Source organism: Aythya fuligula, chromosome 14 (genome assembly GCF_009819795.1).
Source record: "Aythya fuligula isolate bAytFul2 chromosome 14, bAytFul2.pri, whole genome shotgun sequence".
Classification (NCBI taxonomy): Eukaryota; Metazoa; Chordata; class Aves; order Anseriformes; family Anatidae; genus Aythya; species Aythya fuligula.
The window spans coordinates 16,977,316-16,999,660 of NC_045572.1; positions in this window are offsets into that span (position 1 = coordinate 16,977,316).

Sequence of the window (22,345 nt, forward strand, 5' to 3'; positions counted from 1 at the left end):
TTTTCCCTATTCAGTGAGGCAGAGATTAATGTTGTGAGGTTTGAAAGAAAAACTGAAAAAGCCTTTAATTAATCCCTAAAGGCTAAACGGTGCCAGAGATGGACAGGATTTCTCCTCTGCCTCCTTTCCGGAGCAAGGACTTGATGCCGTGTTCCTACCGCAGCCTTTTCCAGGGATTCTCCAGCACTGAGGGAGGACCCGAAGCCATCTCTGGGGACAGGCGCCAGGCAGTGAGGAGACACAGGCACCCCCCCAGCACCTCCCTGGTCTGGGGAGGCAGCGCAGACATTTGGAAGCTTTTACCTGCTGCGAGGAAACTTTCCAAGTTCAAGGTCAGGTTTGTTTGTCTTCATCCCGACAGACACAAAATGTTATGCAATATTCAGGAAGTCACTTCTATCAGCCTCAATTCAATTTATAAGATTAAGAGCACGGAAAAACAAATACTCCTGGATGGAAAGCGCTGGCACTGGCCAGGCCAACGCTCTGTTTGCACAAGGATTGTTAACAGGGTCTCTCTTATTTACACCAGTCAGTAGGGGCGGGATGTAAAGTGTGCTGCTTCTTACGGGGGGCTGGTTGTTACGAGAAACTCTAACCCCTGCAGAGAGCAGAAGCTGTAGCAGAGTCTTCTGGAGGGAGACTTCTGTGGTTGCAGCAGGAACAGCGCTGCTGACACCGTCGCCAGCCCTGGAGCACCCCACGAGGTAAAGGCAGGGCTTGCCTGGTGCAGGGCACGGCACGGCAGCACCTCTGCTGGCTGGATTCACCCGGGTGCAGCCACCGGGGTGCCAGGCTGGAGCGGGGCTGTGGTGGGAACAGAGGCTTCGCTCGCTAAGAACGTGAGGTGCGAAATGATGAGTAAAATAGAGAGCATGTGCAGCTCATGTGCAGCTCTCACAGGAGTCTGAAGCCAGACCTCCCTTGCTCAGAAAATGCACTAGAAAAAAAAAAAAAAAGAGCTTACAGAGAGAAAACGGTACAGGGTAAAAGCGAGGTCAGCCCTATGCCTGATCTGGAAGTCCTGAAGTCTTCAGGGAAGACAAACATCAGCACTGCAGGGCAGGAGCATCGACATTTGTCTTGCAGAGAGGAGGCCCCTGCCAGAGATCGCATTAGGCGCCATCCAGGAGATGCATTGCCTTCTGACACTATTTCTCTCCCAACGAGGCCCTTACGAAGTTTCAATATTCACCACTATTACGATGAGCTCAGACCAGTGCTTTCTGCTGATACAGGGAATAAAGGAAAAGCAATCTTCAGCGCCGCAAGCTCCTTTAATTCAGCACCACATACACACGTAGGAGCTACAGACAAAGTTAAAACATGGTAACGAGGAGCTCTGGCGTTTGACAGCCGCTAAGGGAGAACCTGACGACAGAAAGGAAGCTCGGCGATAGCAGAGTTGCAAGTTCAGCTATGGAGAGGACCACAAAAGCTGAGTGCATGCTGTAGATCTTCCTTTCATTGAGTGTTTCGAGGAGAGCTGCATTTCTTGTTGAAGTTCAGAGCTGCAGACCGCACTCTGTCTTGATTCTGATTACAGAGCGGTGGTAATTAAACCTCTGGAGCATTAAGTTACCATTTTAACAAAATGCCTGGATTTTGTCTTGATGTGAAATTGGGAGTGAGATGCAGATCTTCACAGTAAATAAAAACTGTTGGCTGTTTCACAGATAATCTGTTTCCTCAGCTTGCATATGAGAAAATCCTGCCATGCAGTTTCTTTTTCCCTTGTGCAAACACACGCGGTCCTTGAGGAAGTTCAGCAGAAGCACTGCCAGCCCCTGCACGCTGCTCAGCCTGCAAAATAACCATTATAAGCATGGTGTGGCTCTTTAATAGCACCTTTCATTCAAGAACCAGTATCATTATCTCCATGACAGACAACAGAAGCACACAAAAATTCGCTCCAGTGTTACAAGCGGCCAGAGTCAGGAATAATCCAGCCCCCAGGGCCGGAGTCCATCCATCAGCTACATCCCCACGTGGCCCTGAAGTGATGGCCTCATCCACAGACAGAAGTGTAAGGTGCAAACCTGCTTTATTCTTAGCCTCAGAGCTGCGGTGACAACCACAGCTCTGCGTCACTACAGACCTCTGGGTTAGGAATTGGGCAAATGCAGCCATTTCGGGTCATGTAGCTACAGGCTAGCCATCTAACGGCGATTTTCACCGTGTGCCAGCCTGAGTCCACTCGAACCAGCGACCAGTATAGGGGAATCCCTTAAAGGCAGCATTTTATTGCAATTAGCAGCAATACACTGATGGAGCAAGGCTCGGATTCTCAGCAGCACCAGCAAAAGGCAGCACGATGGCAGCTTGCATTGGCTCCGTTTCTTGCAGGCAGTGGTGTTAAGTGCTCTGGTAGATCAGTTATTCTGATAATAAAACAGTTGCTTGTGCAGGCAATTGGGCTCAGTCACTTTCAAAGGACAGATGTTGCCACAAAGGCTTTCATCGTTGGCTTTCTGAGCAAAGCATATCCTCCCTGCCCAGAGCAGCAACAGGTTTACCACAAAATACTTCTCGCATTTGATGTCTGCAGAGGCAGGTGTTACTCACCCAGCTGCCGCATGCAAACGTGCTCCTGATGGGATAGCAGGGAGAAAAACCTGAAGCCAGTGCTGCTGGAGATACCCATCCTCGTGTGGCACATGCGTGTCCAAAGCAGAGAGCAGCCTTGGGGCTTTTTTTGCGCTCTGCTTCTCAGCAGACAGACTTGTTGCAGGTCTGGGGTCGGCTTGCCTCGTCGTGAGACCAGGAGCTGCATGTTTCAGTGGTGCTGGGGTCCGAGGCTGCATCACTTCACCTTCATCAGCATCACCTCACCTCCGGCCATCTGCTGAGAGGAAGTGAGAGCTGTCACACACCTACACGGGGACTTCTGCAAAGTGTCAGAGCTCCTGGCACGCACACGCAGCTGCCTTGGAGAGAAGTGTCGGGAGGAGATGCCTCAAGCTCACAGACCTGCTCCCTCCCCAGCAGGCATCAGCAGTCCACCGGTTACACCAGGAGAACTGAGCTGAGATCCAGTGTCACCTCCCAGAGATGCTCCCAGCAGGTCTCTGCCCACCAATCTCCCCAAACCCAAGCCGAAGATGCACTTCTGCACCTCACCACCCTTGCCTCCCGTGGTGGGTGCTTCCCCTCCGGGTGGAGGGCAGCAGCAGCAGAGCCTCACTCCTCGCTATCCACCCTGCCTGCAGCTTAGGAGCTCATGGAAACACACACAAACTCAAAGCTGGGGTAGGGTTTCTCTGCAGATAGAAATGCAGCTGCTGCTGGCGTGGTTGGGAGTCGAAACAGAGCACGATGATGGCTCTCGGTTTGAAGAGAATCACAAAGAAGGGACTGTTTTGTAGAAATCCATGTTTACTCTTGATCAAATCTGGATTATTCTGTTATTCATGCCCAGTAAAGGAAATGCAACCTGAAGTATTGCTACAGCTTTCTCTGGCTGCAGGATCTCACACCTTCACATCACACAACCCTGGGATATGATGCTCCCCAAGTCTAACCGGCTGGATACGCAGATCCAAACCCCACATCTATATCAACTTCTCTACGTCCAGTCTTCGAAATATAACGTGAAAAAAAATGATACAAAAAGATCTTCTCCAACCAAGCAAATAACTGCAGGCAAACAAGCATTCTACTTAACGTTTCTAGACGTAAGGCATTTGGGGTGGCAGAAAGGAGCAGCTGATTATCGTCTGTCTTTGACAGGAAAACCATAACAATCTTTGAAAAACTGATGTAGGCATTATTCTGCATCCTGACATGAAGGAAAGCATTACGTGATTGCGTCTTTTCTCAGGAATGGGTAAACTGGCCTGGTGGTTTGGAAAAATACAAGCAAGCATATATTTTTTAATTATTACTTTTTTTTCCACAGACCACTGCCATTTTTGATTTGAGTGATGGCCAGAGCTAGAAAGGATAAACCACCACAAGACAAAATTTTCTCATAGCTTTTTTTTCTGCTCTGAAGCTCTGGAATTATCAAGAGAAACCTCATTTGTATGAAGTTGGTGTCAGATGATGAAGAACAAGGCTGACTGCAAAGCCAGGGTGCCACCCACATTTTGTGACGCTAAGTGACCATGATCGGTAACGAGATAAAAGTGAATATCCACTAGTCAAAAAAGAAATCGGAAAAATGCTCAAATATCTCAAGAAGACTGCCACAGAGCTACAGAATGGATCCAATTCATGCTTTCCAACCCTCCCTGCAAACCCGCAGGCTGTGCTACTCAGCTGTGCCATTTCAGGGACCTGAAGCAGGGCCTCGGGTCCCTCTTTTGGGGAGGGTCCTGTATTTAAACAATTTACAAGCTTTTCCCCGTGTCTTTATTCCTAACACCTTTACATATCTCCTCTCACTGTGCTGAGCCCGTAACCTCCCTGCTGTGCAGCCAACCATCACCTCTGCCCTGCCAGCCCGCACCATCCCTCTGCCGGCTTTGTCCCCCAGCACAGACTTGTCTCCTCCCAAGCTTTCCTGTAAGGCTGGGAACACCTTCCAGACAAATCTCAGCAGCCGCCCCTTTCACCTCATTCCAAACTCTCCTTTTATTGCACTCCTGCCCAGAAAACTACCAACACAGCCAACAATGAACTGACATTCTCCTTCCTCCTCTCCTTATTCGCCCCCTCTGCTCTCAGGGAAGAATCACTGTCCTGCTGGACAGGTAGGGCAGAGAAATGATGCAAAATACGAGCACAAAGCACTGACACCGCTGCTGCTGTGCGTGGAAGTGAGTGACCAGCAGCACCTCCAGAAGCTCTGGTATCACAACGTGTCCGGACGGTCAGAAACCTCCCTCCCTATACTTAAAGCAAACTGTTTTCAGCAGAACCCGGTGCTTTCAGCCTTCGCCTCGAAAACAAACCCGTAGTATGAGAGCTGAAATGTCAGCACTAGTTAGGAGGAGGAAGCTGTGCATAAACCAGCACCGACGTACATCTGCTGCCGAGGAGAAAGTGGCTATTTTCTGCCGGCCTCGCCAGGAGCCGGAGCACACAGCACATCGTCCCCCTCCAAGCAGATAGCTAGCTGGCAATTCGGTCAACCCTGAATTACATGCTGGAGTGCTAACTTCCCTTGTGGTCACAAAAAAAAAAAAAAAAAAAAAGAAAGGCTTTAGAAACACCATTTTAAATTATGCCCAGGGGTATATTTAAAGAATAGCCAGCCAAATTCCACACTGCCTTCTAGCCTGCTGGAACGCCGCTGGGCTGCAGCAGGGCTGCGCGGCAGATAAGAGCGCGCGGCGCTCGGCCGATTAGTCTTAACCATCATTATATAATATTGATGTCACATTGAATATACATATATATCCTGGCACGGCGGCTGAAATTAAATTGATTTATTAAGCTGATACCGCGCACCAATGCCAAGTTACCAGGTAATTGATCAGCTGCCGAGAACGAACTCCAACATGTAATTTCCAGCGCAATTTGACTGATCAGCAATACCGTAATTGGTTGCAAATGTCCTTCCTTGTATTTGTTTTGTTAAGTGGCTTTTTCATTAACGCAGTGGAGCCAAGTAAATAAATACGACTTCACTATTGGGCTGAAGGCAGGCAACAGTTGAGAAATGGATACAGCCTGGGACGGGACCGGGCGATGTTGTGCAGCCAGCACTCGTTATTTACACTTTCTCAATTTTGCTGCATTTTGGGCCTCCCTTGTTTTAGATTTCCTTTTAGCAAAAGGGACGTGGCCAGCACTAGGCTCAACAAAAATGCAGGTCTATTGCATTTATGCCCTCAAATGCCTTAAGCGAATAGGTTTATTATTAAGCCTTCACATCGCTGCTTAGACTACAGTCCTCAGATGTCCCTGGTAGGAGAAGAAACTAAGCAAAGTCTTGAGGAATGGGTTCCTTGCTCGGGCAGGCAGCACCCAGGTGCCTGACCAAGCTGCCAAGCTCAGAACCAAACAGAAAGGGCTATCAGGAGGTGGCACCTTCCTCCTGCAACCCATGCTGATGCCTTTGCCTACAGGATCCTTCAGTCAGAGCTACTACGGTGCACTTGCAGTCCCCAGGTCCACATGGACTGAGCCCTGTAGTCGTAAAGACCAGGCAGTGCCAGCAGTGGTTAGAGGCGAAGTCACAAAACACCTGAAAATATTGATTCAACATTGCAGCTGTGAGCACATACAGTTATTTGAACAGGAGAAAGGTAAAGGAACGCCGCTGTGGCATCAGCTACCCCATGAAATAGCCATGTGCAGCACTGGATTATTGTATGTCATTCCCATTTTCCAGAATGTGCACAGAACATTGTTTTCTGGGTGTGTAATTCCTCAGTGCATGCCTTTCAGTGTCCCTTCCAGCTCTCATTTTATCCCAGCCTATCGATTACAGCCCATTTCTGGCTATATTCTAAACATTTGTAACCGTGCGAGACTGGACGATGAATAGTGGTTATCTGGTGACTTCCAGCACTGAAGCACTATTTCAGACCTTTCACTGTGAGTCACCACAACACGTTATAGGAGCAAAGGCAGTAAGAAAATCACGTCAGAAAGAATAAAGGCATTGAGTCAGGAGAGAAGAACTAATCCGTTATTTTCAAGTGTTTTCATCAGTTTAGGTCTTTATACCTTTGACACTTTTTGTCCACTGGACTCTGCCAAGTGGAATCATTGTTTTTCTTCTGGTAGCTCCTTGAAAACGTTTGACAATGGTTTATACCAGTGTGGAAGAAATTAAAGGCTAAGCTACTTAAGCGATGGATGTTCTTTGAACCATCCCATTTAAATCTTTGAGATAGCAGCATGTTGCAAATTGGCACACTTCATTAGTGAGCCTTAAACCTATCCACAAAAGAAATCAGGATGAAGGTGGTCTGGATCTTCCCCCCCCCCCCCCCCCCCTCTCCTTTCCTTGTCATGTGCACAACTGCGAGGTCTGATCAAGGAGAAGGTGAAGAAGACATCACCCCGACCCACGTGGGACCCATGCAGCACAGGAGTGAGGTTTTGCATACGCTTTATAAAGAGCTCAGCACAGCCATTGCTCAGCAAATAATAAAAAGAAACAGGTTTGTAATTGGGATGTTCAAACAGCAGTAAGTTACTAGCATTTACCGTGCCCTGGTGCTCGTAAAACCCAGGAACAGCACCCTTCGTGTAAGGGCCTGTCCTGTAGCCTCTGCCCCAGGTGTGTGCCCGGGTGTGCCGGGTCACAGCGAGCAGCGTGGGCAGCGTCTGGGTTGGCAAAGCCCAGCTCTGCAGCTCACAGCCACGTGGGGTGCAGAGAGAGCACTCCAAGGGACACACTGGGACACCCCTGCAGTGCCCCAGGACACAGAGGGAGGTTCCTATAACACCCAGCCCCAGAACAGCGTTTATTGCTTCTCTCACTGGAGCTGCTTTTCAAAAACTCAGATCCCAGCTTCACCAGCACACAGCTCCCCAGCTCCTCAGGCAGAGCTCATCAAGGTGAGCAGCAAAACCGAATGATCCCTTTCCATGCAAAGCAACAAATGCCAGCTGACTGATAGGAAGGGATTCGTTAAGCAGGCTTTGAATGTTTTCAGCCCCAGCTTTCATGGAGAAGCAGGTTTGTTCTAACAGCCACGGTGGGCTGAGGAAGGCTCGCCAGCCTCCAGTGATCCGTCAGGGCGCCGGCTGCTGCTTGGCAGGAGCCTCTGCTGGAGCACCGTGGAGCATCCATCCCTCCCTCGCAGCACAGCAGCAGTGCCAGTGACTAAGCAGATTCTATAAATCAAGCTGCAGCAGAGTTCAGAAGCCTAATAATAATCCGAAGATGTAAAAATAATAATAATGCGGTGGTTTTAGTGTTCAGGAGGTCACAGATAAGTGTAATAGGCCTTCTGATGTTGAGACTTGCAGCTTGGTTTCGAGCAATTTTAAACACTCTATTTGATGTCTCGTCTTAGAGCGCTAGAAACTGGAATTAAACAACGCAATTAAAACGCAGCAAAGATGTAATCTGAGCTTATTTCTACTTCTATCCTTGCAGCTTCACCTTTCCCTCCAAACCCTTGGTCTCCTGCATATCAGGAGCACTCACAGCAGCCCCCTGGGCTCTGGGATGGGTTTGCTCCCCTGCAGGAGGGTGGCACCAGGACACCCAGCACGTCTGAATCTCTGCCATCACCTCTGCAGCCATCACCAAACAGTACTGCATACTCCACTTACTGTAACTGTCTCATTACTACTTTGTTTATATTGGTACAACTTAATCCAACTAAATACCATCACGAACCACAGCACATGAAGGCCCTGGCTATAAAGAGCTGCACTAAACGTAATCCTTCTCAAGGCGTCCTGCCTTCATACCTACCAATTTTCTACGATTACATCTGCGCAGCACATCTACACCGAAGGCTTTAGGGCCCTTTGATGTACATAAGCTGAGGCAAAATGCTGTGAAGCAGGCATGGCTTTAGACCGCAGGCTGTCCTGGAGCAGAAGAGTTTGTTACGTGTGTGCTCAGTGCCGAGCAGAAAGAGATGCTGTGGCTGGAAGCAGCAGGCATTCCTAGGGCAGGATTAATGAGAACGTGGCATGAGGACCTCTCCATATTTCCAACATTTCAGCTGCATCAGGGGAACCCATTTCCCCAGAGCTTGAGGCCCAGCCTCCCTGAGGGGTTCTGGGGACAAGGCAAACAGGGCAATAATTCAGCTTTATGCCACTTCAGTGTGATGGTTAACTTATTACAACGCACAGTTTGTGGATGGGGAAACTGAGGCACAGAGCTAAGGCTCTGCGGGTGCAGCTGGGGTATCCCACAGCTCCACAAGGCCAAAGGAGAGGCCTCTGCTCCACCTGGGCCTTATAGCCATGGCACTGTACTGGGTTGTGGGGAATGCTACAGAAATCGCTGCCATTGTGTGCCCTATTTCCACACCTGTGAAAGGGGGATAACAATATCGTGAGGTGCTGAGCCACTGTGAGTTATTACGGGAGCTGTGTAAGCTGCTATAAATACCTGAAGAACGAGGACATTCGGCGTTACACTAATAGAATATAAAGTCTACGAAGCCTTCGCATTTTAGAGATGAAGGCTTGAGATAACGACAGGAAGCTGCAAGAAGCCCTCGCAGGCCTTCTGCAGGCACTGTGCTCTCCTCAGGCCTGAAGCACACTCATGGGGATGGCAGCACCCATCCCACAGACACGGACCTTGGGAGCCTTGGGGCTGCTGCTGGCTGAACCTCGCTTTCACAGGGAGGTTACAGCTTGAGGAGGGAGCAGCAGGGCTCTGGGGCTCACTTTTAAGTTCAAATCCAGCCAGTTTGGAGAGCCTTCAGGCAGCAAACGGGGAAGGAGCAGAGCTGGGGAGCAGCAGGACACTGCATCCCAGCAGGCCCCTGCTGCCAGTGCTGTGGTCCTTAGCCCCCAGCCTGAGCCCTGGCCACATCCCTGGGGATGCAGGAGTTCACTTTCCTCTCCAGAGCCTCAAAAGGAGCCCACCAACACCTCTCCACACACCACACGTGAAGAAGGCCTCCAGAGGAGGCTCAGGACTTCCGCAGGATCAGAGGGATGTAAGGGCTAATCCCCTTTCTCCTCGGGGCAATCCCCATCCCTGTGGAGGTTAATTTAGCGAAGAGACAGCAAAGGAACTTCATGTACTGTCTATTCCCATGCTGTGCCGGTGGCTGTGATGAGAGGGAAGGAATAAAGAAGCAGGGAAGCTGTCAATAATCCCATTCCACTGCTATTACTGCCAGACAGATGATATATTATGTTGACAGCAAAAGGGAGGCACCTCAGGCAAAAAAAAAAAAAAAAATACCACGAAGACTATTTCACCACCCCTGACCTTGTCAGGCAATCCTTGTTCCTGGTGAGATGTTTCAGTTTTGATTCGGCTGTTTTCGGCAAACAGACCCACATCTTTTCAAGCTGAGGGACTGCAGCAGCTCTGCCAGAGCTGCCATCGAGTGCACCTGAGCCACGTGGGGGGGAGATTAAGAGGAACTGTAAATCTCTGCCACTAATTGCAGTCTGCCTGATTGACCAGCATGGTCTTCTGCACAGGTCAGTCAGTGGAGCTGGAGGACAGAATATCCCAGACTGGGCTCCCAGCACAAGGGAGGATAAAATACACTGGGGAAAGAATCGGTATGCTCCTGCCTCCACTGCTGGTATTCCAACTGAGCTTCATTGACCTCAAATTATTCCAGATTTATCAGTTTAGGTAACCAAAGAACTTAATCTGTATTTTGCAAAAGTGGAATAGTAAACTCTTGGCTGGACTGCTTGCTTTGCCTGACACCCACCAACACCATGGCCTGGGCATGAGCAGTCCGAACACACTGGGACCATCACTGGTGTCACTTCAGTAAAATCTGTACATTCCCACCTCTTTGTGCACAGATATAGCCAGATGGAAGCACTGTCCTAGCAGAGATGCTGTCCAGCTCCCATTTATCATTTCAAAGTTCTCAATAACTGAATTTTCAAACACCAGTTCTATTTTCAGCAGAAGGCAATGAAAACTCAAGCCCCTGGGCAGAGCTGCCTTTAGACTGGCAAAAGAGTGCCTTGAAGGATGGAAGTGGTGTATGCAATAAGGCACCTAGAAACAGTGAAACCTCCAAATTATAATTGCCAACACTCAACTGTCAATGAAAAGGGATCAATTTAATTATCATCTTTTAAAATGTGTTCATACATATCCACAGAAACTGGAGAAACCTGCATTGAACATATTAGGACATGATGAAACCCCATTCTCCAGCAATAGACTCTGAAAGACCATGCTCACAAACATGTTCCAAAACAGGGCATTTACCTTTGAGTGTCCCACTTAGGTAAGTTAAGAAATTATTTGATTGGCATTCTGTAATTGAGTTATTTACAGGCAAGACATAAATACCAGCATCAACTAAGTAGTTTGTACTTACTCCAAAATGTAAATTGTTAGCTAGGAACAGATTATTATTGTTTTTTAAAGTGCTTGGACATTATAGAAGTCCTGGCAGCATTTCCCTAAGTGTCTCAGCTCCCCAGCCAGTGACACCAGCCCTCAGGTTCCCCAGCTGTACTGCTTTGCACCTGACAGTTTATCTAGAACCACAGCAGTTTCCACTCTGGCACATACTCCAAGTCTCTTTTTTTGGCCACATCCTCAGCCTTTCTGGGAACACGCTGCCTTTTTCCACTTACTGTTTGTCCCAGATCATGACAACAGAAGAGGAACATTTAGGCAATGCAGACCCACGTGTGCACACATGACTTTTGTTGTGTTTGTGCCACTCCTGTGGACAATCTTCAAGCCCAAGCCTGACTTGTGCATATTAAACACAATGTGCCTTGCAGATGACATCCAGCAACTATAGACACAAATAACAAAGGGTGATTTCTAGAGTGTTTTCACATACAGAGCAGGATCCCTAAAATTTTCCTCAAAATAAGTAGTCTTAGTTTCATAAGAGTTTCTTCCATCAGCTTTTGCCATCCAGAACTGCTGCACAGTGATTTAACTGCACCACGTCTTCCTGAGGCTTCATCTGCTGGAACTACTGGAAAAATATGCTAAAGATTTTCCTGTCATTCCTCTGGGCTTAATTCTTATTAATTTGAGTGTACTGCTATAAAAAGGATAATTTCACTGTAATATTGATTAATTAATGGTCAATTAGCGCTCATTAAGGTGAAGTGGCAAACTCAGAACTGATAAAAAGTGCTGCGAGATTTACTAGAAGAGGTCACTGATGCTCATAAATCAGAAACAGACAAGGAGAGGCTGGAGTCCTGTGCAGACAAGTACACCCAGAGCCACCTGCTAAGCACAGATTAAGATTTAGACAAGTCCCTAAGTATTTGTGAGGCCGCATGTATTTCACTAACACCAACCTCAATCACAGGCGTTTGGTTAGGAAAGCAGCAGCTTTTAGAGACGCTGATGGCAGAGCTGTTCGGTTGCATCAAGACTCACCCGACCCCAGCACAGAGCCAGTTTCAGCCTTTTCCCCCAGGGAAGAACTCAGAGCAGGGAGGGCACAAGGGGCAGCCACAGACAAATGCAGTAAGCGAAGTGTTTGGATCTAAAAGCGCCTGGCCTCTGGGGAGCCCAGGCCTAAAGTAGCACTTCCCAGCTGCCCGCTGCACCCTTGCTCATGGTACCTTGTTCCTTGGCACTGCTGTCATGGTTTTCATGAAGCAGACACACAAAAACGTTGGCTTGGGGTTTGTCTAACCTTCTGGGGAACTGTTCACAGAAACCTGGTATTTTCCCAAGGCTTACCTCTAATCACCAAACTTTTACAGCTCCACTGCCCTCCTGGCCAGCTGCAGGACCCTGACCCCAGATTGCTTTGGTGCCCACCCAGCCATTTCACAGGCACCTTCAGTACAGCTCCAGCCATGCTCAATCCTACCCCACCTCCTGAAACACATTTTCCAGCTTCCAGCATGCACTTGTTTCCTTTTATTTCATCAAAGACTTGAATTTCTTTTCAGCAACGTAATTTGTCAACACATTCAGTTTATAAGAAGGAAAAATGTTGATCAAAGAAGAGCAGGTAACTCTTATTTACCATGTGATAGCAAACCAAATTGCTGCTCTAGCTTCGTGTTAGCAGCTCCACATTTAGTGCTTTTTCAGCTGCAGTGCACTCTCCAGCTTAGGACGGACAATTTAACAGCCAGAGGGAGGGCTCCCCCCCAGACAAAGCACAACAGCAATGCCACGATGCACAAAACTGACTTGCAGCTGGTGATTAACCCCAGACAAAATACAGACTTGTACCTGATGCAGGAAGACCAGGGAGCAATGCATAGCTCTGCAGGAGCTTCCAGTGTGTTCCTCTGCCTGTTAAGGGAGCAAAGGAGGAAGAAAGGGTGGAAAACGCAAACTAAAGCAGCAAATAGCAGGGACCATTGAAATTTAGATTCAAATTTCAGCTCAGATGAAGCAATGAGTCTGAATAACATAGGGCTTGTCACAAATTGAAGCCTGAACTTAATTGTTTCCACCTCCCTTTGGGCATTGCTCCCCCAGCACAGCTCCAGGCAGCTGCAGCAGCACCAGACCCCGAACCAGGAGCTCCCACACACCCCAAAGCCCCCGTGAGGTCCTTGGGGAGCTCCTCTGTACCCACAGCCCCACACTTTGTGTTCACTGCTCTCTGCAGCAGGGGACAGCCAAGGCAGGGTGTGCACAGGCACCTGGCCAGGCCCAGTCCAGCATAGGCCCCATAGGCCCACCACAGCAGATCTGAACACAAAGTGACCAACGCTGCCTCCTCTACAAAGGTATCAGGCCTTAAAAGACTGCTCTGGAGACATCTCATCCTCTTGTAACACTGACATCCCTGGGTTTCATCAGGGATTTCTGGGTCAGTTGGTCAGATGGCATCTCTCACATTTATTTATTATTTTTTTCCTAGACTTCCCAACCACCTCATGTACAGAGCTCCCACGTCAGCTGGAGCCTGCAGCTCCTCCAAGCACCCCACATCCCACCACCTTCCCATACCCATATGAGGTGCACATTGCTCCCCCCACTGCCAGAAGACCACCCCCAGAAGTACCTACTGCATTTCTCAGCAGGACAGCAGCCCCCAAACACCTCCATCACCCCCATCCTGGCAGAGCCAAGCACCACAGGGCCCTGGGGCTGAGCTTAAATGGGCTCCTGGGCGCTGCTTGGGGTGAGGGCCATGCCCCAGGTGAGGCTGCTCGGGGCCACCGATGCCGGGAGAGCCCCCACCTGATGCCTGAGTCCCTTACGGTGCTGAGTTCTCCCATTCCTCAGCAGCAAAGTACCTGTGGCAGCACAAATACTGTGCTCCAGGCAGCAATAAACCCAGCCCGGCTGGGTTAGCAGTGCGCTGTAGGAATCTGCTTCCCATTTTCTATACGAGCTGTAAATAATGCCCAACAGTCAAGGTAGCCGTGAAGGAGGCAGAGGCACTGCACTGTCACGAGGCGAGGCCACCTCGTTGCTTACGGCTACATCAAAGGCAGAGTCGCTTCCTTCAAAGGCAGACAGAAGACTTTTTTTTTCTTTTTTTCTTTTTCTTTTTTTTTTTTTTTTCTGCAGAAATCCACACCCTGACTCCTAAGCACATGTGAAAGGGAGGCTTTTTCAACTTGTGACTTAAGTGACTTGAAACAAATCAGATGTTGAACCATATGGGTTTAGGGCTTTTTGAGACTGTAAACTTTTTTCATTACAGATAAAGCTAATGGTCCAGCTGATGACTCAACTGCGTGCTCACGAGCTGCAGATGGGCAGAGCCAGGCAGACGCATACGAATTGCTGATTAAATTGCAAAAGGCAATTCTGTGATATTTCTGCTCTGCCCAGCGTTGCTCCCCCATACTACTGCATCAACCCTATTTTAAAAAACAGACGATCATTCATTCTCCACAGTCCCACTTGTTTGCCATTCAGAGCTGCGATTTCCAGGGGGTTCCATTGGGTAGGTTTGTAACAGAGCAGGCAAGAACCACAAATTTCAAATTACATCCATGCATAAATACGTACACACATAGGGATGTGTGCCTGTACCTAACCTGGCAGCATCCAACGGAGCACTGGTAACTTAAGTGAAAAACTTGAGGAATTAAATGCAAAGGGAGGTTTGAAGGGGGAAATGTTGCATATCACAAACCAAACTGTGGCACACCAGCAGAACAAAACTGTTTGTACCAAGAAACTGCTCAAAGAGACAGAAGGAGATGGAACTGTGCAGCTTTCATCCTATTTCAAATTAAGGCAAAGAGTCTTTTTTTCACTGTAAAATAATGTTCATATTTTGATGAGGAACTACCTCTCTAATAACTGTAGAGACATTTTACGATATCAAATCATCATAAAGCAGAATAAAAAGTGATTGCTGTAATTAAGCATGACCAGAAGTTTGCTGTTAAGGAAAAAAAATGTCCATGATGAGTGTTCCAACAGTGCTGACGTGCATATGTGATGAGGCAGGAGCTGGACTTTGCAGGTTTCTTGCAAACGTAAAGGTGTGCAATCTGCCAGTCCTGTACCCTGGTTCCCCTAAATACAACTGCACGTACATCACACCCAAACGCAAAGATACTACATTATATAGATTTGGTTCAAAATATCACACATCTGGCCAGTTTAAGTAGAAAATGAGGCAAATTAAAAATGACCTTTAAATTTCAGTCTTCTGCTGCATTTTGCCTTGCTTCTTTTCACTGCTTTTCCAGCATAGTAGAAATCTGCACGTTAATCCCCATTAGCTCTGCAAGCTTTACTGAGTCGGAGTGAATGTTTAAATTGCGTGTTACACTGAAACTACCACTCCAGTATGTTCAACAAAGAAATCAGACATAAGAAAGCTGTACTGTAAATATTTGAAGAAGTACAAGGTGCAAGTATAGTTAATAGCATACTTTTGTAATATATCATCCTATGGTTACATTATTTTGGCAACAGAATAATGTTTTATAACCGAGACAAATAAACCTGACCCTTTTTAAAAAGGGCCATATATTACAAACTGAATAGGTTTAAAATTCAGTGGGGAAATTGCCAAAATTTGGGTAACTGCTTGCAGCATATGACAGAGAGGAGATATCAGTGTGGATCTGTACACAGGGCTTTGACTTCAATCACTGTCCCCATCAATTAACACCACATTATGAGCCTTGTGAAGAAATTAAGTCATTTTAACATCCTGACCTAAGCTGAGCCTGGCAAGAACCACTGGGCCTGGCTCTGTTGACATCTGTTTTACCTGCAGCAAAGCCACCTACCTTACGGCCTCTGCAACCATCTCACCAGATGATAAACTGAGGTCCTGGGTTTTCATTTAGACCAGGATCTGTCTTGCTTTGTACTTTATCTGTCTGGGCATTATTTGGCCAACAGGCTGAAGGGGCTGAGACACTGATCTTCGGAGGGGGGGAATTGTCCTCTGGACGTGTCCACAGCAAACCTGCCATCGCTGCATGAGATGACCTCCACCCGGGAGTTTTCTGAGACCACCTGAAAGTAAAGGGGTCCTGGGATGTCCGTCCTCCAAGCAAACAACTCCTGCGGGCCAGCCGGCTGCTGTCCTCCACAGCAAAGGGCACAGCATCTCCCGAGCACATCAAGATGAAAATTACTGATCAGCTGTGAAATATTATTACACGGGTAACATCTTCATTTCTCTCCCCCAGCTCCTTTCTTCCAGACTGATGAATTTCTGCAGAGGAAGGTGGTGATCTCTGAGGGTGGCCAGCTTTTTCAGCTGGTGAGGAGCAGCAAGAACCTCTGGGGCTGTACATGTCCCTTTGATCCCAGATATCCTTGTAGAGGATCCAAGGCTGAGCTGGAAGGGAAAAGCAAAACCTTAGCACCACTGGGAAACCTTTCCCCTTTCCATGCATTCACTGGCAGCAAGGACATGAGGACCTTGCCATCTAAGAGGTGATCCAAGCCCCCCAAATTAGTTTTTGAGAGGTACGAAGATGCTTACCCTGGTGCCCTTCACCAATTCTGGTGTTTGCCTTGTGTTTTACACATTACATTGGATCGTTAAACTTGAAAGGATGCTTTAAATTGGGTAATGTTAGATTTTAATTTTCCTCTAGATTATCTTTCAAAGGAATTATAAAAGAAAGGAAAACGCTACAAGGGGAGAAAAAGCAAAATATCACCAGTGTCAAAACCCTGACAGAAGTCAATATATTTGACATCTAATGTTTTCCTTCTACCCACATGGTCTGTTAGTCTTTAAAATGAAATTAGAGTACTTTGACATGATTTGTTCTTGGCAAATCTGTATTGGCTGTTGCTCATCTTCTTATTTTCCAGGTTTGTGATTATTTGTTCCAGCATTTTCCTGGATTTTGAGGGTAAGCTGCCTGCTGTACAATTCTCCTGCTCCTTCTCCTCTCACCTCTCCCACCCGTTAAAGATAAGCAATACACCAGTCTCCTGGTATCACCCCAGTCCTCCAAGAATTCAGAGACACCATCAGTACTCCTGAGATTACTAAAGCCAATTCTTCCTGTACTCTAGGATTAAATCAGCCCCAGCCAATTTAATAAGCTCCAACTTATCCAAGAACTCTTTAACCTGTTTTTCCCCTAATCTAGGCTGAAATGTTTTTGTTTGTTTGTTAGTATTGTGGTAGCTGCTTATTCACTGTTTACTTTTTGTTGAAGACTGGAGAAAAAGACTTTAACTCCTCTTGTTTTCACTGATGAGGAGCTTTTCCTCTTTATGAGGTACCTGACAAATCTTTAATTTGCTCTTCCTTCTGTTATTAACGGGTTTAAGAATCATTTTTTGTTATCCCCGATGCCTCTTGCTAGCTGCACTTGATTTTCTACCTTTTCCTTTTATACTTTGCCCTTGGATGGACAAGCAGCCCATTCACTCTCCTTGTTTCTTCATTACTAATAACCCATTTTCCTGTAGGTTTTAGGCCCTTGTCCAGGTCACTGTGGGTCACCTAGTCCATTGTGCCCTCAAATTTGTTTTCTGATATTGGCAAGTCTGAACCAAAAGATACGTGGATTTTTTGTTCAGCATCAGTGTCATTTGTACGAGACAACTCAGGGAACAGCCCATGGCCCCATGTGAGTCAGAGCTCTCTCAGCAACACCCCCAAAGAGCCGGGTGGTTTTATGGCCGTGCTGTGTGGCTCACGAAGCTGCAGAGGCAGGCAGAGGTGTCCCACAGCGTTCTGCATTGCTCTGCAGCTGCGGCTGCCAGGACAGCCCACGGTACAAGGTAAGGGTTTCAGACTGGGCTCTCTCTCTAGCTGGCTACAACTTCTCAAGCGTTCACATTGCCAGAGTTCGGTCTGAGTTTGCAGTTCTCTGGCTATTCATCATTTTTTTCCAAGGGTCATGAAGAAGATATCGTTGAGCTGGCAGTGCTGATCCTAGGACACACCAGGGATTTCACTATACCAGGAACGCAGCTATAAGTCTGCTTTACACATCTGGAGCAATGGAAATAGCCTTAATTGAGGCTATAAACTAGCTCACGATGACACTTTCTGCCAGTTCTGTGTATCACAGAGGATATGCATGCACTGAAAAGTCCTAAATCATTTCTAGGCTGGGGCATAAAATCAATCTATTTAAAGACGTTGTTTAAGAGAAGGGGTTCATTGACTACTGCCTTCCACTTCCACTAGTAGAGGCTCAATGGTGTGTATAGACATACCCTCCGTGGAGTTTTTTTTTCCCACAGGTTTTGTTTCAGCTGCTCCTGTATCAAAGCTCGGAGTGGTCAGCTCCCCTTGCTGCATGATTTTCCAGAGGCTTGTGTCAGCAGCGAGTTTTAGTCAGGGTAAAGATCAAAGGCTTTGATCTGCATTCATCTCTACTTGACTAAAAGGAAGCCACATCTGGAGAATTTATCTAATTCTGCAAGCTATAAATATGTATGTTTTTGGTACTATGTAATTAATCAAACGGCTTAAACAAAGTACATGTGCTAACCTGCAAAGATGCCAGATCGCAAACTGTAGGAACTGATGAAATATCTTCTTATGCATATTTCTGTGTACCTCTAAACCACTCGGAGTTTCGGCGCTTTATCTTTGTTTCAAGTGAACTCAGTACCAAGTGCACATGACTTCGCGGGTCCTTAAGAATTAAGTCATTTATTTCTACCTAAAGGGCAGCACCACGCAGTCGTTTCCTACCCAGGAACACCACAGAGCTGTGACTTGCAGAAGTGTGAATCAGAACGCTGTGCAGGCAGGGGCCTCGGTATAAAACTTGGATCTGGTCTGCTGTTGAGTCCTGAATTTTTCATTCTCAAAATCTGGACCAGCTCACGTGTCTGGGACCCAGCTCTGATTTTTCCCATTTACTCCAAATCAGCCGTAAATGGCACAAAGTTTAATCTAATCAGGCAGCACTCTTAAAAAACGTAATCAGGCTCCAGTGGTGACTACCTGCTTTATTCTACTAAATACGCCTGATTTGATACCTAGACAATCGGAACTCCTGATTAGCTGAATACGCCACTCATGATTATTTTTAAGCTTGTGTACTCGTGCTGCAGGTCTTTCAAGAGGATGCAGTCGTGTTATTTCAAGGCCATACCTTGAAGCTGTGGAATACGTGCAGCTGCTGGAATGGACGAGGCACGCGTTTGCAGACTGATGGCCAAGGTCTATGCTGGGAAACGGATGGGTTGGCAGATGCGTCGTCTGGTTGGGAACCGCTCCCAAAAATTCTGAAGACAAGAGCGGAAAAATGAGTAATGAGGAGCGCTCAAAGATGCTCCCAAAACAAACAAGCAAACAAACAGGCAACGTGCTCTGCACCAGCCGGGACAGCCTGCCAGTTTTGACTCTTTAGCGGACTATTGCTAACAAATCTCTGTGTGGCCTTCAGCTGGCAGGCTTAAGACCAAATTCTCCCAAGAAATAAAGCTCAGAAAAAAAATAATTTTCTTTGTAGTCATTACTGTCAGTGGAATAATTTCTCTCTTTTAAAACTCCTTTCCCACAAGGTGGGGGGAAATGACTGTAATGAAACGCAAGTACTGAGGAGCAGAGCAGGACAGCTCTCAGTATCCAAGCAACACAGACACTCTGATCATTATTATTATGATTTCACCTTTTAAAGAATCCCCTGTATATAGCTAACTTTCAATAATGTGCCCCGTTAATACTAATTAAATCTCACAACTCCTGTGCGATGCAGCTAAGCCATACAGTTTTGAGCTGAAAACCAGGAAAGTTGTGTGACTGAAAAAGGCACGACGGCTGTAACAAAGTCGGGGTGGATCGAGCACTACTTCTCCTGATTACCTGGTCTTCTGGGTCAGGAGAACATGAAGCTGCCTCCTCCCCGGCACCAGGAGCTGCTGCTGCTCATGTTTTCGCAATGAGGGGTTAAGGTTTCAGCCGGCACCAACAACCACCTGTAACTGCACCCTGCATCCAGAACGGGAGGAAATGGAGGAAACATACCACAGATCCAGCACTTATTGTACTTCTAAGCTTTTCCGTGACTTTAGAGCAATTTTAGAGCGAGATCAACTAGGCCAATTTATAAAGCAAAACCCTTTTCCTCCTGTCTTCAGAGGACACTTGGGAAAAGTTTTGTTTGCTATGTCTGTCTGTGCCAAATCCTTGCTACAGGCTCTGACCAGACACCTTTGGGTTATCTGCTGGCACACCCCGAAGCAGAGGATGATGCTGAGGAGGAGGAAAAATAAAAGGACTTTTTTTGTGCTTAGTCATTAGAAGGTCAGCCTCCTGGGGACATATCTCCTTACCCCTTTGCCGTATTTACAGCAGGATACTCGCAGATCTCTAATTGGTATTCTGTTGACTCAGTATTTTCCTTGTCTGTTCACACCCATCACTGGGTAATGGAAATTTGATTACCAACAGTTTGCTCCACAAGAAAATAAATGTAATGCTTTTAAAGGGTATGCTTTCGTGGAGTCCATCCATTCCACTTTTTTCATTACCTGGCTTAGAGTAATTAATCATTATGAAGCCGTGTGTGCTGAGTTTGGGCAGAAGAGAAGTCTGGACAGTGAAAGGCACATTTCAGACTGGGTCTCTGGGGTTTATTTCACCAGATTTTGCATGCTTGACTGGCCAAGTCTGCAGTATGAAAACCTAGGGGCAACACAAAAACTATAGGTCTATGCTAGTTTGGAAAAATAAATCTGATGTTCTCAAATTTATCCCCAGGGTTGCAAAGAAAGAATTACTTAATTTGTACGGGGTGATTAATAATTAGCAATGAACAGTAACTGTGGAATCATCCCAGGAGTCAGAAACATCCTGCACAAGGAAAGCAAACATGATGAGAAGTGTGCTACTACATAGGTACTTCGGCAGATAGACTTCCTTTACAACACGGAGCTGCCAGACCGAAGACAAAAACAAAACCCCAAAATGACGAGGCAGCCAAAAATAAAGGAAGAAAACTGCTCGATCTGCATGGACGTACCGGTGAACGCAGTCTCACCAGCAGTAATTCTGCAGGCTAGGAGTGTAAATCTGCACTAACCCCCAGATGGAAAAGGAAAGCCATCCTTTGCACTGAATACAACCCGAGAGCCAGCTTTTGTAGATGCATTGAGACCGTACTGATGTCTGACGGGGCTAACCTGAGGCATAATCCCATACATACTTGGCTTCCCTGGCCTCCTGCACGAAGTAGCAGGGCTGTGCACGGCGTTTTACCAACGCCTGCAGGAGTTGTACACAGGGCTGTAGGGAAGAGCTGTCTTCATCTCCCATCTCAAGATCATTTTGGCATTTCACAGGAGACCCGAGGCTGCCGATAATGTGCCTTCACCCTGCTCACAAGCAGCCCCGTCTGGGACTAATCCCCCAGGAACAAGGCAGCTTGTCCTGCCCCGGGTGGAGGCGAGAAGTCACAAAACCATCCGAGCCTTGTGGGGACACAGCCACCTGCCCTGGGCAGGGCTTAGGGGAGGGACCGCTGTGTACAAAACCACCAGAGGGCTGACAGCATGCGAGGAAGGTTTCAGTACCAGGTGCAAAATACAGCTGCTGAATTATGCCGTGTTCAGCAGCTGGAAATGGCCGGCGGGGACCTCTGCTCCCCCTGGCTTTGTAGGGTCACTTCTCACACCCGTCCCACAGCCCTCTGCCTACCAGGAACTCCCAGCCAGAGCCAGATGCAGGTATGGTGATTTTGGGAGAATTTAGAAGCTGTGAACTGCAGGCTGTGTTTTACCTGCACATGCTCATACATAGGAAAAAAAATAAGAATTGTCCAAGCAGTGTGGCAGCCAGACACTGCATAATTATTCATCCCTGGAGCAGCCCTACAGCCCACGAGGGCTGAGACGCTGTCCCCAGAAAGCGGAAAATCCAAGCAGCGGTGGCACTCTGAGTGGCTTTTTGGTTTAATATGTAAAGAGCACTTTTCATTTCAGGCAGGTGGCTGTCCTCAGGCCGCCTCTGGTCGATCTGGGCGGGATCGGGGCCGACAGAGGCCGAGGTGCTGCTGCGGACGGGCTCTGCAGGCACCCACCACAGCCCCGCGCGGGGGCTCGGTTACAGCCAGGAAGGAGCTCCTGCATTCCAGCCGCTGTCAGACTGCCGGGTACTCGAAAACCACCCTCACTTCAGCTCCGCACTTAAGGGTACTTCAGTTTATAGTTTAACCCTTCAGGAATAATGACTGAACAAGCACGCTATGTACAGGGCTCTCAGAGGAGCGTCTGAAAGAACCACAGGGCATTTACTCCTCCGTAGCCCAGGCAGATACACAGATTGAAGCAGAGCATTAAACGTCTCCAGGCCCTTCAGATCCCACACCATCGCTCAGCCTCTGCTCTCAGGCTGCGGGATGCTCTCTGGGCTCCCCGTTAAGGGTGTTCCCCTGGCCCTGCAGCGTGTCTGCCCCCAGCTCTCAC